Source organism: Callorhinus ursinus, unplaced genomic scaffold (assembly GCF_003265705.2).
Source record: "Callorhinus ursinus isolate GAN/ISIS: 27379988/994484 unplaced genomic scaffold, GSC_fseal_2.0 scaffold55, whole genome shotgun sequence".
NCBI classification, from domain to species: Eukaryota; Metazoa; Chordata; class Mammalia; order Carnivora; family Otariidae; genus Callorhinus; species Callorhinus ursinus.
In genome coordinates, this window is record NW_027397117.1 from 3322365 (window position 1) to 3339067 (window position 16703).

Consider the following 16703-nt stretch of genomic DNA (forward strand, 5'->3'; position numbering starts at 1 on the left):
AAATAACATGGTCACTCTGTATTCCCACAAAGATTTTTTTTTTAATTTATTTCTTTGACAGAGAGAGAGCAAGAGCAGGAACACAAGCAGGGGGAGTGGGAGAGGGAGAAGCAGGCTTCCCGCGGAGCGGGGAGCCCGATGTGGGGCTCGATCCCAGGACCCTGGGATCATGACCTGAGCTGAAGGCAGACGCTTAACGACTGAGCCACCCAGGCACCCCTCTTCCCACAAAGTTAAACATACACTTACCATATACTTCCCATGCAACGCTGCAATCCCACTGCTAGGTATTTACCCTAGAGAATCAAAAGTTGTGTTCACACACTCCCTGTAAGTACATGGATGTTTCTAAAAGCTCTATTCATAATTGCCAAAATCTGGTAACAACCCAACTTCCTTTTAACAAGAAAACGAAGACTGTAATTGGTACATGCAGTAACATGGATAAATCTCAAAAGAACTGTGCTGACTGAAAGAAGCCAGTCTCAAAAGATTACATACAGTATGACTTCCCTTTATACAACTTTCTAAAGACAATAGGGATGGAAATCAATAGGGGCCAGGGATGAAGGTGAAGCAAGGATCTGACTACAAGGGGCAGCAAGAGGAAGATTTTTGAGGATGACTGAACTGTTTTGTATCCTATTGTGGTGGTGGTTATATGAATCTAAATGTGTTAAAAACACATAGAGCTGGGGGAGCCTGGTTGGCTTCGTCGGTAGAGCATGTGATTCTTAATCTCAGGATCGTGAGTTTGAGCCCCACATTGGGGATAGAGTTTACTTTAAACAACAACAACGACGCATTGAGCTGTAAGCAAAAAAGAAGTCAATTTTACTCTAAAGTTTTTAAATAATAGTTTTTAAAAATCTAACCAGAGCAGATGGAAGCCAGAAGAAAATATTTGCAACATATAGAAAATATTTGCAAACAGTGTGACAAAGAATTCTATAATATATAAAGTGTTCCTACCAAAAAAGAGAGAGACTGTCAAATTGGATTTTTTTAAAAAATTTATATGCTGTTTATTTTTTTATTTTTTAAAGATTTTATTTATTTATTTGACAGAGGGAGACAGCGAGAGAAGGAACACAAGCAGGGGGAGCGGGAGAGGGAGAAGCAGGCTTCCCGCGGAGCAGGGAGCCCGATGCGGGGCTCGATCCCAGGACCCCGGGATCATGACCTGAGCCGAAGGCAGAGGCTTAACGACTGAGCCACCCAGGCGCCCCTTATATGCTGTTTATAAGAAACAAACTTGAAATTTAATGATAGAGTACGTTAAAAGTAAAAGGATGGAAAAAGACATGCCACACAAACTAATTTTTTTAAGCCGGCTTGGCTATATTTAGACTTGATTCACTTCGATTGATATCAAAGTAGTCTAAAGAACTGTGAAAATGAAAAAAAAAAAGAACCGTGACAATGATTAAGGATAAAGAGCAATTTAATAATAAAAGAGCCAACTAACCAAGAAGGCATAACTATCTAAAATGTGTGTGCACCTATGGGCGCCTGGGTTGGCACAGTAGGTTAAGTGACCGACTCTTGGTTTTGGCTCAAGTTGTGATCTCAGGGTCGTGAGATCAAGCCCCACAACCAGCTGCGCACCCCAAGACAGGCATCGAGTTCTGCGCCTCCACATCAGCCTCCGTGCTGAGCACAGAGTCTGCTTCGGGCTTCTCTCTCTCCCTCTGTCCCCCCACGCTTCAAATAAAATGTGTATGCATCTAAAGACCTTGCTTTGAAATACATGAAGCGAAAACTAGAACTAAGGGGAAAAATCAACATCGCACCCACTTTCCAGCCGTATGACGTAGTACCTTTGAATGGATCCTCCAGCCTAGTGAGGCCCGCAGCAGATTGTGAACCCAGCCAGTCTCGTGACTGCAACCTTAGGAGAGACCCAGAGCCAGAACTGTCCGGATAAGCCACTTCTGAATTCTAGGCCGGAAGAAACTGTGAGACAGAAACGTTTAATTACTATGTTCGGCCACAAAATTCTAGAGTCATTTGATACACAGCAATAGACAACTGATAGAGCCACCAAAAAACCTGTCTGGTTCTTTGACCATGACTTGAGCTGAGAATTTAAAGCCCCAAGCTAATCCTTTTCTTTCCGAACGGTTTTCCTTAGCCATTTGTTTCCACACTACATTGGGTTATCGAACTAGGTTATCTAAACCACTGGGTAGATTATCCGGGCTCTTTATGGTCTCTTTATAACAGCAGATACCAGAATCCCATTTAAATTGGCAAGATGCTCTGTGTTCAAGGTCGAAAATCTAACCAAATCAATTTCAGAATCCCACTTTGAAGGTCCATTTCTCTTTCCTGCTAGTTTCCTTCTAACTTCTGACAAGGGGAGGCACTAAAGGGACCTTGCAAAATGGACAAAGAGGAGAAGGGACTTCCTTCCAGTTTTCCAGGGGTTGTCTGTATTTCTCCAATAGCAGCAACCACTTGGCTTCTGCCCCCAGCCGCTTGCAGGATGCACAGCCCAAGCTGCCCACAGCTCTCTCTTTAGTAGTCCGAGCACCAGCAGCAGGACACACCCCCTCCTCTGTAGTCTGGGCCCCAGTCGAGGGCTTCCTTTCCTTAGGGTTCTGAACACCACTTAGAGCTCTTAGCCCTGGTAAATTATAAGTTTTGGTTTCCCTTATCCTGACTGGTCCCTGATTGCTACAGTACTTGGTACCGGAGTGGAGTTGAAATATTTGCTGGATAATTTAATGAATAAAATAATGTGTAATTGAACTTGAGCAAGATCTAGGACTCCCAGCTGCCATCCTACCTTCAGGATGAAGGGCTGAATTATTCATTCAGTAATTACATGATTCAACGTTCACTCTCTGTCTACGCTAACCTCTCGACCACTCCATCAAACAAGTCCATCAGCCCCTTTCTACTTCCACTTCTTAGCACTGTAAATTTCAATAAGACTAAGTACTTCACAACCCTCTGTTCGAATAAGAAATCCAATAGATTGGGCACCTGGGTGGCTCAGTTGGTTAAGTGACTGCCTTCGGCTCAGGTCATGGTCCTGGAGTCCATGGATCGAGTCCCACATCGGGCTCCCTGCTCAGCAGGGGAGTCTGCTTCTCCCTCTGACCTCTTCCCTCTCGTGCTCTCTATCTCTCATTCTCTCTCTCTCAAATAAATAAATAAAATCTTTAAAAAAAAAGAAATCCAATAGATTTGGAGTTTTATTAATTTTTTGCAGGTGGGGAAAGGAAAAAAAGTGTCTATGATCCTGTCCTGACTTAACAAAAAGAACCTTTTGTATTTTTATATACATCAAAAGTACACACATCAAATTAACCATCATTACAAGGGCAACAAGTTATTAAATAACTAGAATGCTGACTTTTGGGGATTACTGGTTAGAGTTCACAGAATATAGCAAAACACCCTGAGGTCTGCATGTCTTAAAAGACTCATTCGAACAAACTGCACTTCTAGAAGAGGATTATACATTTGCGGACTCTCATGTCAGGCAGGAGTGCAGAAATGATACTTTTGTGAATGCTCTCAATCTACTACTTTATCAGAAACCACTTTTTTTTTAATTTTTTTATTGTTATGTTAATCACCATATATTACATCATTAGTTTTTGATGCAGTGTTCCATGATTCATTGTTTGTTCATAACACCCAGTGCTCCATGCAGAACGTGCCCTCCTCAATACCCATCACCAGGCTAACCCATCCCCCCACCCCCCTACCCTCTAGAACCCTCAGTTTGTTTTTCAGAGTCCATCATCTCTCATGGTTCGTCTCCCCCTCTGACATACTCCCCTTTTCTTCCTCTCCTGTTATCTTCTTCTTTTCCTTTTTTCTTATAATATGTTGCGTTATTTGTTTCAGAAGTACAGATCTGTGATTCAACAGTCTTGCACAATTCACAGCGCTCACCGTAGCACATACCCTCCCCAATGAAACCACTTTTTAACACTCCGTGTCTGCATTTGTGCAGCTGAAGGACAACAGCACATGTCTTATACCTAAGATTTTGTTCTAAGATTTATTTATTTATTTGAGAGAGAAAGGGAGCACGGGGAGGGGCAGAGGGAGAGGGAGAGAAATCCTCAAGCAGACTCCCTGCTGACCATGGAGCCCAAGGCAGGGCTCGATCCCAGGACCCCGATATCATGACCTGAGCTGAAATCAAGAGTTGGACGCTTAACCACCTGAGCCACCCAGGTGCCCCCAGATTTTCTTGATTAGCAGCATCTTCAAGCCTACTCCTTAAAATTCCATTAATTAGCACTGGGGAAAAAAAGACCTAATAAGCCTAAAATATAAAATATGGAGAACAAACTGCCAAGATAATTCTTAGGTAAAATTTACACACAGTGACATGCACAAATCTTAAGTGCCCAATTTGAAGAAGACATGTATAATAAATGTATACACCCCTGTAGCCACCATGTCAATCAAGATAGAGAACATTTCCATAGTTCCAGAAATTTCCCTTGGGGCTTTTCCTATCAAGCCCCACCATTACCACCCCAGAGGCAACCACTTATGATTTTTATCACCCTAGAACACATTTGCCAGTTCTTGAACTTCAAATAAATGAAAGCATACAGCATGTACTCTTTTATGTCTGGCCTCTTTTGTTCAACCTAATTCTTTCCAGGTGTACCCATGCTGTTGAGTCCATTTGTATTTTATTCTTTGCATTGCTTATTTGTATCCCATTGATTGAATATACTACTATTTGTTTCGGCATTCTTCTGTTAGTGGACATGGTGGTTGTTCCTGGGCTTTGGCTATTACACATTCATACACGAATCATTGTAAGGACATATGTTTTCATTTCTATTGAATAAATACCCAGGAGTTGAATTGCTGGGTCCTGTGGTTAAGTGTATGCTTCACTTTATAAGAAACTGCCAAAATGGCTGTAGCCTTGTTTACTTCCACCAGCAATGTCAGAGTTCTTATTTCTCTACATCGTCAATGGCAGTAGGTATCATCCGTCTTTCTAATTTTAGCCATTGGCATCTCATTGTGAATTTATTTATTTATTTTTTAAAGATTTTATTTTCTTTTTTGACAGAGAGAGACAGTGAGAGAGGGAACACAAGCAGGGGGAGCAGGAGAGGGAGAAGCAGGCTTCCTGCGGAGCAGGGAGCCCGATGCGGGGCTTGATCCCAGGACCCTGAGATCTTGACCTGAGCTGAAGGCAGACGCCCAGCAACTGAGCCACCCAGGCGCCCCTCACTGTGAATTTAATATGCATTGCTCCAGTGACCAATTATTTTAAGCATCATCTTCTTTGCTTATTTGCCACCTATATATTTCATTTGGCCAAGTACCTGTTCAAAAGTTTGCCATTTCCTGTTGGTTTTGTTCTTCATATTATTGAGTTGTAAGAGTTCTTTAGATATTCTAGGTTCGAGTCCTTAATCCATTTATTGAAAAGTTACCCTTTCCCTGCTTCTTATATTTTGAAGCTCTGTTAGTGGGTGCCTACAGATTTAGGATAGCTGTGTCTTCTTAATGAATCGACCTTTTATCATCATGAAATGTCCTTTATCTCTAATATTAATGTAGCCATTTCCACCTTTCTTGGGATTGGTGGTTACATGGTGTATCTTTCTGTGTGCTTTTACTTTCAACCTGTGTCTTTACATTTAAACTGCATCTCTTGCAAACAGCATATGATCTGCTCTTCTTTTGTTACCCAACTTTTCAAACTCTGCCTTTAGTAACATTTTATCCACTTACATTTGATATCTTTATTAATGTGATAGTTATTGCTTTTATTTTCTATTTGTCCATCTGATCTTCATTCCTGTGTTCTTTTTCTGCCTTTTTTGGATTAATTAAGTTCTTTGGCTTTTTTTTTACAATTGCATTTTATCTCCTTCTTTGGCTTTTTAGTTCTCCCTCTCTGTATGTTGTTGTCTTTTAAATACTTTTTTACTTTTAAAGAGAGAGAGAACACCTGCACATGAGCAGGGGGAGGGGCAGAGGGAGAGAGAGAATCCCAAGCAGGCTCCACACTCAGCATGGAGCCGATGCAGGGCTCGATCCCACGACCCCGAGATCATGACCTGAGTCAAAATCAAGAGTCAGATGCTCAGGGGCACCTGGGTGGCTCAGTCGTTAAGTGTCTGCCTTCAGCTCGGGTCATGATCCCAGGGTCCTGGGATCGAGCCCCACATCAGGCTCCCTGCTCAGCGGGAAGCCTGCTTCTCCCTCTCCCACTCCCCCTGCTTGTGTTCCCTCTCTCACTGTCTCTTTCTCTGTCAAATAAAAAAATAAAATAAAATAAAATAAAATAAAATAAAATAAAATAAAAAAATAAAATAAAATAAAATGAAATTAAAAAAGGATCTGAGTTTCCATCTGGTATCATTTCCCCTCTTATAAACAGCATATTACAATTTCATAATGCATATCTGCTAGAGACAAATTTCCTCTACTTTCACTGTAAAAGTCTTTATTTTACCTCATTTTTTTCTTTTTTTAGAGAGAGAAAGCATGCGCATGAGCGAAGGGTGAGGGAAAGGGAGCGAGAATTTTAAGCAGGTTCAACACCCAGTGTGGAGCCCAACTCGGGGCTGATCTCACGACCCTGAGATTATGACCTGAGCCAAAATCAAGAGTCAGACACTTAACCGACTGAGTCACCCAGGTGCCCCTTACCTTCATTTTTGAAAACTATTTCACTGGGCATAGAATTCTAGGCTGACAGGTTGTATTTTCAGCCTTTACACACGTCTTCCTATTGTCTTCTGGCTTCCACTATTTCTAATTAGGTGTTAGCCATTATTCTTATTGTTCTCTTGCATGTTCTTTTTCCTTTGTCTGTTTTTCAGATTTTCTCTTTACCTTTGGTTTTCAGCAGCTTAACTCTGGTTTGCTTAGGTGTGATTTTCTGTGTATTTATCCAGTTTGGGCTTCATGAAGGTTTTTAAATCAATGGATTAATGTTTTTCATCGAAGCTGGAAAATTTGGTTCACTTCCAGGATAGCCAAGAAAGCACTTAACAAACCTGACATTCCCACAGGTAACAACTGAAAACTCTAGACCAATATTTGTAAATAGCACAAAGGCACTGAAGGGTGAATAAAAGCAGGTTCTGAAGAGGAGTTAAAAAATTTAAGAGAAGACTGGTACAATGTGTCTCCCATATTTACAGCTTTTAGTCTGAGGTCAAGACAGTGTCATATAGTAAGTGCTCTATCCAATCTAAAATTAATCTTTCTGGCTTGAAGAACCCGAAGACAATATTTGGGACAAACACAGCTGGTGGAAAGTAAAGGAGCATCGTGAAAAAAAGAGATCCAGGGAAGTCCCAGATTCTGGCATAAGTTTGCCCAAATCTCTGACGGATCCCTACACCATGCACGCAAGGGCAGAGTCAAGGCAGATAAAAGAACTGAACTGATCGGACGCCTGGGTGGCTCAGTGGGTTAAGTGTCTGCCTTTGGCTCGGGTCATGATCTCAGGGTCCTGAGATGGAGCCCGGCATCGGGCTCCCTGCTCAGTGGGAAGCCTGCTTCTCCCTCTCCCACTCCCCCTGCTTGTGTTCCCTCTCTCACTGTCAAATAATAAATAAAAATCTTTTTTAAATTTTTTTTATTTATTTGAGAGAGAGCGAGCACAAGTGGGGGGAGGGGCAGAGGGAGAAGGAGAAGCAGACTCCCACTGAGTGCGGAGCCCAACGTGGGGCTTGATCCCAGGATCCTGAGATCATGACCTGAGCCAAAGTCAGACTGAGCCACCGAGGTGCCCCTGTAGACAATCTTTTAAATGGAAAAAAAACCCACTAATTTTCAAACAGTTTAGTATACTATTTCTATGGTTCACATACATATTAACTTCCTCTTTCATAGGAAACCCGACAAGTTGGTCGCTTACATGAAGCACATTATAATATAAAGGCAAAAGTTAATAGCCTTTCAGCAGGATACTGAGCACACAATTGCCAGTATCAGAAATGCTATTTAGCGGTTAATTACATGCACTGAACTATGAAACAAAATTCACGTACTGTGTTGTTTTCCAGATGGCACCTGGCCTTTGGTAATCAGAAATAAGGATTTCCCATAAATAAAAACCACGGCAGGGCATTTAGTGGTTAATTTAAGTCAACTGGTCTTTCCCGGCTGTGGCACCGTATTATTAAATGCATTAAGGACCTGGGATTTATGCTGGAATTGATTTAGAAGCCAAAGAATGCACAAGCCTCCTTTTAAAACGAAGGCTTTGTGGCCACAATTACTTCAAAGCGCAACTGCATTCAAATAATCTGACATATCATGCTTTAGCAATTACGGAAGTGTGATTTTTGACACATGGCAATTTTGTAAGTTAGGCAAATCTAAAATGCTAAAAGATGGGCACAACTGTTCCTCTGTTGGAGCTTAGAGTGCTGCAAAATGTAAGTAATGGTGGGGCGCCTGGATGGCTCAGTCGTTGAGCGTCTGCCTTCGGCTCGGGTTGTGATCCCAGGGTCCTGGGATCGAGCCCCACATCGGGCTCCCTGCTCTGCGGGAAGCCTGCTTCTCCCTCCCCCACTCCTCCTGCTTGTGTTCCCTCTCTCGCTGTGTCTCTCTCTGTCAAATAAATAAATGAAATCTTAAAAAAAAAAAAAGTAAGTAATGGTTTTCAGTGAACATAATCAGCCTCTAATATAGCATTCTAAATCGGAGAGACTCTGGAAATACAACTCTAAAGAAGGCAATTCCTTCTCCCAATTACAAAATTTTGGCAAATCCATACTTTTTTTTTTCAGTCCTTTGTAATCCAATAAAACTATGTTGCAATTGTTGGAATCACATATCACTTCAATGATCATTTCGACTACAAAAATAACCATTTAAGCATGAAATCCAATTGCTGTCCTTTCATCAGTTTAATCACAGAGCCAGTTGTTTTATACAAATTAGGTTGGTTTTTAAATTTATGTAATTTCCTTCTTTTAGACTGCATTGCACCTTGTTAGCTGCTGAGTTAACACAGCAGAGCAATTATGTATATATAAAATATGCTCCGTTTCCTGCCAACGTTGGCCCCAAACCACTCATGAAAGGCTTTAAAATTCTACTTTAAGAAGCTCAAACATGCCAATAACAGATTTTTTCAAACATTGGTAAGTCTTCCATAAATAGGGGAACCCTCAATGTAGATGATCACATATGTAGTTTGTTGTTTTTTTTGAACCAACATAATCTATTCCAATTCAAATATCATTGGCTTATTTTTCTTGCTTTTCTGTACTGCCTAGAGAATGTTCAACTGAAGTGGCAATGGCAAGCATGCTTTTCTTGTTCCTAATTTTAAAGGGGTGCTTTCAATATTTCTCTTTTGAAAATTATATTTATTGGGGCGCCTGGGTGGCTCAGTTGGTTAAGCGACTGCCTTCGGCTCAGGTCATGATCCTGGAGTCCCGGGATCGAGTCCCGCATCGGGCTCCCTGCTCGGCCGGGAGTCTGCTTCTCCCTCTGACCTTCCCCCCCTCATGTACTCTCTCTCTCATTCTCTCTAATAAATAAATAAAATCTTTAAAAAAAAAAGAAAATTATATTTATTAAAGTTTTTCAGTAGATACTCTATCAGGTTAAAGCAGTTCCCTTCTATTTATTATTTGCTAGGAGCTCATAGCATGGATAGATCTTGAAAAGTATGGCACATTTCTTGTTTCATCTATTGAGGTGCTCAGGTATGCTGTTTCTTTTTTAATTTTATTTTTAAGCAATCTCCACACCCATCGTGGGGCTCGAACTCACAAGCCAGAGATCAAGAGTCACTTGCTCTACCCACTGAGCCAGCCAGGGGTCCCTGGTGTTTCTTCTTTAAACTGATGATGTGAGGGGCGCCTGGGTGGCTCAGTTGGATGGGCATCTGCCTTCGGCTCGGGTGGTCCCGGGGTCCTGGGATCGAGCCCCGCATCGGGCTCCCTGCTCCGCAGGAAGCCTGCTTCTCCCTCTCCTCCCTGCTCGTGCTTTTTGTCACTATCTGTCTCTCTCTCTCAAATAAATAAATAAATAAAATCTTAAAAAAAAATTAGGAAAGAGAAAGTTGACAATTCGTTTAAAAAATTAAAAAACTGATGATGTGATGAATTAGATTGATATTTTTTCAATGTTAAAACCTTGCATTCTCTAAAAAAAACACAAACAAACCCTGCATTCTTGGAACAAGCCCAGTTTTGCTCTAACGGATTCACTTTTTAAAATATTTTTTAAAGATTTTATTTATTTATTTATCTATTTATTTGACAGAGAGCAAGAGAGCACAAGCAGGGGGAGAGGAAGAGGGAGATGGAGAAGCAGGCCTCCCGCTGAGCAGGGAGCCTGAAGCAGGGCTCGATCCCAGGACCCTGAGATCATGACCTGAGCCGAAGGCAGACACTTAACCCACTGAGCCACCCAGGAGCCCCTAACATATTCATTTTTATGCATGCAGTTGGATTCTGTTGGTGGAGATGTTTTTTATGATACCTTCACCCATAATTCGGAAGAAGATGGTCCTCTGCCTTTCTCCTGTGGTCCTGGCTTTGTTTTGCATTGAGTTATACTAACCTCATAGAATCCATGCATACTGTTCCTTTTCCTTTTTCTCTATTTTCTGAAAGCGTATGTATTACACTTTTGTGTAATTCCTCAAATGTTTAGCAGAAGTCATCCGTAAAGCTGTTGTGAGTGTTATCATTTTAGGAAGATTTAAAATGCCATTCAAGAACAAGACAGTGAACTAGAAGCAGTCCCTCTCTTTAAAGTGGATTTCCATCTCCCACTGGAAAGGACAGATGGGGGGGCAGGGCACTTGGGTGGCTCAGTCGGTTAAGCATCTAACTCTTGGTTTCGGCTCAGGTCATGATCTCCAGGTCCTGGGATTAAGCCTCGCATATGGGGCTCCGCGCTCAGCGCCAAGTCTGCTTCAAATTCTCTCTCCCTCTCCTTCTCCCTCCACCACTCCCCCTGCTCACACTCTCTCTCTCTCTCTCTCTCAAAATAACTAAATAAAATCTTAAAAAAAAAGACACATGGGTAAATAGTCAACAGCTCTGGTGGAATGAGCCCAGAGGACCACAGCACATAAAGGAGGAACCCCTAACCCAGATTCAGCAGTGGAAATACCTAAAAGAAACCTAAAAGGAGTGTAGATGAAATAAAAGGGGGAGGTGGTCCTATAGAGAGTGGCAAAGACCTAAATACAAAAGAACAGGACTCATCCTCTGAAGCAGGGGTCATTTTGTCTGGCAGAAGAGAGGAGACAACAGAGAAGTCTGCATCCTAAAACACTTGGCGAGTAAGGAACTGAGCGTGCCGAGAGCAATGAGGAGCCCTTGAACTGAAGGGTTTTGAGCAGGGCGATGACATAAGCAAATGTGCCAGTTACTAAAACCGCTCTGACTACTAAGTGGAGAATGTGTTGGGAACTGGCCAAGAGTGAAACTTCAGGCAGGGAAATCAAGTAGGAGACTTTTACGATAATCCATGAGAAACGCAGTGGTGACTTAAGCCAAGATGGTGGCAGTAGGCAGCAGGATAAAGAGAAATATAGCATACCTTTTATTACTTTGTTGTTGCTGTGTTAACCTAGTCAAATATTACATGTAATAATAGATCTTTGGGCATTTATCGTTAAAGGTAGATATTGAATTAAAAAAAAAAAAACCACATGGGGCACCTGGTTGGCTCGGTCAGAAGAGCATGTGACTCTTGCTCTTGGGGTTGTGAGTTTGAGCCCCACGTTGGGTGTAATGATTACTAAAGAAAAAAATAAGCTTCTTAAATAAAAAAAAATTGCAATGAAATACCACTTCATCCCCACACTAGAATGGTTATAATTCAAAAGACAGGCAATAAAAAGCACTGGTGAGGTTGTAAAGACAAACCCTTCATACACTGATGGCTGGAATGCTAAATGATGCAGCTACCTTGGAAAGAATCTGGGAGCTCCTCAGAATGAACTGAAAACATGTCTACACAAAATCTTTTTTTTTTTTTTAAGACTTTATTTGAGAGACAGAGTGAACTAGAGAGAGTGCACATGAGGGGGCAGAGGGAGGGGGAGAAGCAGGCTCCCCGATGAGCAGGGAGCCTGATGAGGGGTTCGATCCCGAGACCCCGAGATCCCGACCTGAGCCAAAGGCAGATGCTTAACCGAGTGAGTCACCCAGGGGCCCCTCTACACAAAATCTTGTATGCAAATGTTCATGGCACGATTATTCATAATAGCCAAAAAGTGGAAATAACCCAGCTATGCCATCAACCGGTGAAGAGATAAACAGGTGGTATACCCATACAAATGGACTATTATTTGACAACGTAACAAGTGACCACACACTGGGGTGGCTGAAAACAACAGAAATTTTTTTCTCTCACAGTTCTGAAAAACCAAAATCAGTATCTCTTTTCTGATATTCTGTACTTGATGAGTATTTCCTTTAATTCTTTATAAACACGTGTTCCTTTAGTTCTTTGAACATATTTGTAATAGCTGATTGAAAGTCCTTGTCTACTAAGTCCAGCGTCTGGGCCCCCTCTGACAGTTTCTAGTTACTGCTTTTCTCCTGTGTTTGGGCTACTCTCCTGTTTCTCTGCATGTCATGCACACCAGAGTTGGTGTATCAGCTCCGCCATGTATTAGCTGTGTGACCTAGAGCAAGTTACTTTACCTCTCTGAGCCTTTTTCCCAAATGAGAGCTAGAAACTCCTCTGTGGGAAGGATTAAATGAGATCTGTCTTGGGGTGCCTGGGTGGCTCAGTCAGTTGAGCGTCCAACTCCTGATTATACGCTGGAGCTTCCCAAGTTCCCCCATGGCTATCTTGTGCCCCAGATCTCCTCAAAATTGCAGCGAGTCACTTGCTTGCCCCAAACGGCATTGAAGCCTTAGGCGGCCATGACATTGGCCTTCCTCCATTTGTTTGCCACTAATTGATATTATTTTCAAACACTGCCTCTCACCATGAGTTTTTTTTGCAGAGCTCCAAATCAGGTCAGCTCCTCCAGCAGCCGGAAGGCTGCCAGTTTTCAATGGCCACCATGTCCTGGCCTTTGGGGGTGGGGGGTGGGTAACGGGAGCCACCTGGAGATAAAATGTCAGAGACGCCACCATTACTAATGAGGCTGTCGAATTTTTGTTGAATAAATGCCTTTCAATTTGCTGTCTGCCTTTGGTTAACTTCCAGGGTACTGAAATGTTTGTTTTTGATAATTTTGCCAGTTTTTACCATTGCTTTTTTGAGCCAAGACCTTCACCAAGGTCTTGCCTGGGTCACTTGCCCTCCTTGTTCCTCATTCCTTCTTACAACACTCTAAACACAAGGTTCTTCGTCCTCAAGCATCGTTAACAACTCTTCCAGAAAGGATCTGAGAGAAAATCTTTTTTTAAACATTTTTCTGCATATTTCTACTGCAGAAATCTACACGGACCTAATCTTTCATTATGTTCAGGATTCACAGTGTTTCCTCACTTCTTGAGAAATCAGGACTCAACAATTCCAGAAAACTCTTAAGTCATTCTATCTTCAAATATTACCTCTACCTCGTCCTCTGAATCATACTCTTTCTGGAAACTCTATTAGACGCTGAATATTCTGATCCTATTGTCTGTGTCTCCTAACTTCTTTTTCATATTTCTTTCATCATTTCAGCTCTCTGTACTCCTTGAAATTTCTTATCACAGTTCACTCATCCTCTCTTCCACGGTGTTCAGGCTGCTATTCAATCCACGTGTTGAAGGTGTCACTGTGATCTTTGTTTCAGTGACTACATTTTTCATTTTTATTTATTATTTTTTAAAGGTTTATTTATTTATTTATTTGAGAGAGAGAGAGAGAGAGAGACAGCAAGAGAGGGAACACAAGCAGGAGGAGTGGGAGAGGGAGAAGCAGGCTTCCCGCCGAGCAAGGAGCCTGATGCGGGGCTCGATCCCAGGACCCTGGGATCACGACCCGAGCTGAAGGCAGATGCTTAATGACTGAGCCACCCAGGCGCCCCTACATTTTTCATTTTTAGAAACTCTGGTTGTCAAATCCAGGGGGGTTTAAGGTGTTTGTTTTCTTAGGATTTGGATTTCTTATTTTATGTCTTTAATCATAATCAACATATTGAACTTTATGTTCCCTTTCATATTGTTGTTGTATAATCTCAAGATGGGGGCCGGGGGGGGCGGCTCTGATTGTCCTAATTGTTGTGCCTCTGAGTCACGAGGGAAATTATCTCCTCAAGGCGCTGACATTTTTTTAAATTTTTTTATTTAAAATCAATTAACATATAGTGTATTATTAGTTTCAGAGGTAGAGGTCAGTGACTCATCAGTTGCGTATAACACCCAGTGCTCCTCACATCAAGTGCCCTCCTTAATGCCCATCACCCACTTACCCCATCACCCCGCCCACCTCCCCTCCAGCAACCCTTAGTTTGTTTCCTAGAACTAAGAGTCTCTTACGGTTTGTCTCCCTCTCTGATTTCATATTATTTTGACATTTTTAGACTATAAACTCATCATTTGTTTTTCATTTTATTTGGAGAATCACTTACAGTCTAGGGGCACACATTCAGGGCCCCCATCACGCCCCATCCTTACTTTTTTTTTTTCTTCTTCAGGAGTATATTTCTGTTGATTTCTTGGCTTGCAAGAGACTGAACCATTCCTGTGGAGTGATCTGGAATCCCGCACATGTGAAACCAGGTCAAGGGTTTTGAATTCCCACACCGAGGTGGACAAGCTTGCTTGTCACCCCCCACCCCGACACACTGTCTCTACTTAGGCCTTTCACTGACAGTGGCTTTTCAAGACTCAACTCAACAGGGCTCTTGGGTACAATGTCCATTTTGGGGGGGCTCGATGTCATGACCCTGAGATCAAGACCTGAGCTGAGATCATGAGTCAGATGCTCAACCAACTGAACCACCCGAGAGCCCCTACAATTTCCATTTTAGGTGGGTCCAGGCTGCCATATTTAGCCAAAAAAAAATGTATTTACGTATATGTGTGTTTATGCATGTAATGCATATATCTGTCTGTATACACACACACAAATGGGCATCCTGTGGTATCCTGTACTTTTCTCGCAACCCTAGTACGGGGTCTCATCTCCCGTCACTCCTGGCTAATGACCTTCATTGACATCTAAGGGAATTACCAACATTATCAACTCATTGGCTATCATCTACCGTGTTTAGTCCCCTCTTTGTTCCTAGACTCCTGGGATTTCTCTGTCATGGGAGCTCAGCTGTGCATTTAAAATAAATTTTAAAATTTTATGGAAACATTTCAAAGAATTTCACTAGCAGAGTTCTCTGGTTATCTTAGCCTGCCAAATCAGAGACATATGGGGAGGTTTTGCAAGAGAACAAGCTTCATAGCCCCTCTTGTCCTGCCAAAATTCTGATACAGCCTGCTAGGGAGTATGCCAAAATCTGGGTGGAGCTGGGGCCAGAATTAGGGTGGGGGTGGGGATCATTTCTGTGTAATTTTAAAGCAACACACAATTTGATTCCTGATTCAATTCCTAGTGTCTTAGATTTTTGTATCCCCAACACCCAATGCAGTTTAATGGCCCACAGGAGATACTGGATAAATGTATGTTGAATGAATGAATGTCCGACACTTCGGCCGACACGTTGTGGTCAGCAAAATGCCCATTGTTCAGGTCTGATATGCGATCAAACCAGGTAGCACCTGACAGCCCAGCACATAGTAACTGCTCAATAAAAGGCCATTTTCCCTTCCTCTAAAACAGGAAGGAGTTGCTCCCCAAGGCCCCATGGGCTGGGCAGGCTGGGGTCAGACTAATCCCGGGGTGTGGACAGCCTGCATTCAGTCTTGGTCCACGTCTCTGACCATCTTGATGGAGCTCAAGTGGGAATCATGTGGGTTGGCCTAGATTCCATTCTGTGGATTTGGACCTGCAAGTGCCTGATGAATGGGCCAGTCGGCCTGGAGGACCTGGAGGACGAGATGCCTAGGTGGTGCCCCAGGGATCTGGATTAGGCCCCACCTGTTTATCTGTTGAGGGTGTGGCACAGAATTGAGAAGGATTAGGAACACCTTGAGTGACAGTCAGGACCCCAGGGCCTCCTTTGCCCCTTAAAGCCTTGGCTTGCTTTCTCCACTCCCTCCCACCTCCTCCATTCTGTCCTCAGACTCTCAGACTCTTTCCTGACTCTAAGACTCTCCCTGGAGGGCTCCTCCTCCGGGAGCCCTCCCCGGGGCCTCAGGCTCGCTCTCCAGGTCTCTAGCCCAGACACCAACTTCCCCTTCCCCCAGCATCCTGCCCTCCTCCTGTGACTCTGCCTCTGGAGTGTCCTCCCCGCCCAGCAGTGGCCCACGCTGGACACTTGGGAGTCGCCCTGGACTCCGCCCTCCCCTTCCTGAATCTGCTTAGTCACCAGGTCTCCTAGATGGAGTCCACCTCTGGGTGCCTCTAGTCAGGCCTCCCCATCGTCACCTGAGGTTGGACCCAGCACCCCCCCTTGGACTGTCACACCTCCTCACTCCCCCAGGGATGGTGGCCCCAGAACCTGACCAGGGCTTTGTCTGCTTCCAACAGGGTTTTGTTTTGCTTCTACTTTTAAATGCGCCTACGCTATAAACTAGAGGATTCTCATACAAAGAAAGAATTCTGGATACTCTTGAGAAGTTCTCTGGACCCACATGCATTTTACCCCCTTGGAGGGACTATCAGCTGTCCCCAAGTAGCAGCCGTTCCCTTCAGAGGGGACTCCT

The 16703-nt window shown here is 43.1% G+C and overlaps 1 long non-coding RNA gene across 1 annotated transcript in view; it reads right to left on the minus strand.

The window, feature by feature from the left end:
- Positions 1–248: 248 nt before the first annotated feature.
- Positions 249–16703, minus strand: part of LOC141371090 (uncharacterized) — a 28729-nt gene continuing 12274 nt past the window's right edge. Inside the window, exons 2-3 of the long non-coding RNA XR_012375726.1 lie at positions 1821–1956; positions 249–296 (exon numbers count right to left, since the gene is read on the minus strand). This is a non-coding gene — a long non-coding RNA (uncharacterized lncRNA). The remainder of the gene's footprint in view (positions 297–1820; positions 1957–16703) is intronic.